The sequence below is a fragment of the Citrus clementina genome, unplaced genomic scaffold (genome assembly GCF_000493195.1).
Source record: "Citrus clementina cultivar Clemenules unplaced genomic scaffold, Citrus_clementina_v1.0 scaffold_2343, whole genome shotgun sequence".
Classification (NCBI taxonomy): Eukaryota; Viridiplantae; Streptophyta; class Magnoliopsida; order Sapindales; family Rutaceae; genus Citrus; species Citrus x clementina.
Window position 1 is genome coordinate 1 of NW_006262492.1, and position 1728 is coordinate 1728.

Below are 1728 nucleotides of genomic sequence, written 5' to 3' on the forward strand. Positions count from 1 at the left end.
TGATCTCTATCTAGTCATTTTCCGGTAAGCTTGATTCCAGAGGCGACGTATCCAGTGAAGCCGGAGGATATTCGTCCATTTGACTATGAGGGTGTTTGGGAGGAAATGGAGAAATGTCAAGAGCTAGGTCTTACAAAAACAATAGGAGTAAGCAACTTTACATGCAAGAAACTTGAGAGGTTACTTGCTACTGCAAAAATTCCTCCTGCTGTCAATCAGGTGAGTTAATAAAATTAAAATATTGGGACGAAATATTGTTTTATGCCTCTATATATAAAATCCATTTTGTTTGGTAAGGTGGAGATGAATCCGATTTGGCAGCAAAAGAAGCTGCGAGATTATTGTCAGGAGAAGGGGATTCATTTTTCAGCTTTCTCACCATTGGGAGCCGTAGGGACTAACTGGGGACATAATCGAGTTATGGAAAATGAGGTGCTCAAACAGATCGCAAAAGCTAAAGGAAAGACTGTTGCTCAGGTAATTCATAATTCATTTTCCCTTTTTGAATTTGAGAATTAAAAAACAACAACGAAACCCATCAATCACTTTCATCTGCAGTGTTAAATTGAATGCTAACTGTATTTATTTTGTTTCAAAAATGTTTTTATGTTCGAGAAATAATTATTTTTATAGGCTTAATTAGAAGTTGAAGAAATGTAAAAGATTTTTCAGTTCATTGCTGCTTAGTAAATTCAATAAAAACGAAAGTAGGCAAAATTGTATTATTATATGAACCCATATATCTATCTGTAAAATCTCATAAGCTTAAACAAGAGAATTAGGATTTGAATCCCACTCACATGAGTGGGAAAAGAGTTTAATTATCAATATACCATTCATAAATAATAGTAATAATGAGAAGCCATGTTTTAAGGTCGTATGACATAACTAATTGCAAGTTATGAAATTTTATTATTGAATAGATGAATGAACATCATACATTAATTGAGATGATTTATTGTAATAGAAGCAACAGAGCAATACAAACATCCTATATATATAGACAGAGAGTCATTCTCTAGTGTGAGTGCTTATTTGTTTTGGAATGCAGATTTGAAATTTCACAATAGTGTCAACTTGCCGGAGAATAATTATATATTTTCTCATAAATGGTTGACTGCCTTTTCTTTTCTTTTCTTTTTTTCCACTTTTTATTTTTCCTGGTGCATGTAAAGGTTGCTATTAGGTGGGTTTACCAGCAAGGGGTGAGTGTCATTGTGAAGAGCTTTAATAAAGAACGAATGGAACAGAACATTGACATATTTGACTGGGAGCTAAGTGCGGAAGAGCTTCAAAAGATAGAACAAATTCCGCAGTACAGAGGAAGCCGTGCTGAGGCGTACCTATCAGAGAATGGCCCTTTCAGAACTGTGGAGGAAATATGGGATGGAGAAATTTAATATAATAGTATGCTTTTGTTTTTCTATTCTGTAATGCCCATTCTGTTTACATTAGGGAAATTTACAAAAATGGCCATAAAAATTTTGTGTTTTTCAACTTTAACCCCCCAAAGTTTTTTCTATCATAATTAGCCAAATACCCTATATTTGGACTACATTACCCTCGTCACTTTCATCAAATTTACAAAGGCATGCCACTTTTTCAATTCCAGCAAAAGTAAATACGGATTTTCCTCAACAACTTAACAAACCTTCATCACTCTCAACAAACTTCATCATTCTCGATAAATCAATTGCATAATCAAATATATAATTATCAATGTGAGAG

The 1728-nt window shown here is 33.7% G+C and overlaps 1 pseudogene; it reads left to right on the top strand.

Moving 5' to 3' along the window:
• Positions 1-7: 7 nt before the first annotated feature.
• On the top strand, positions 8-1406 carry LOC112100714 (annotated as a pseudogene).
• The last annotated feature ends 322 nt before the right edge of the window (positions 1407-1728 follow it).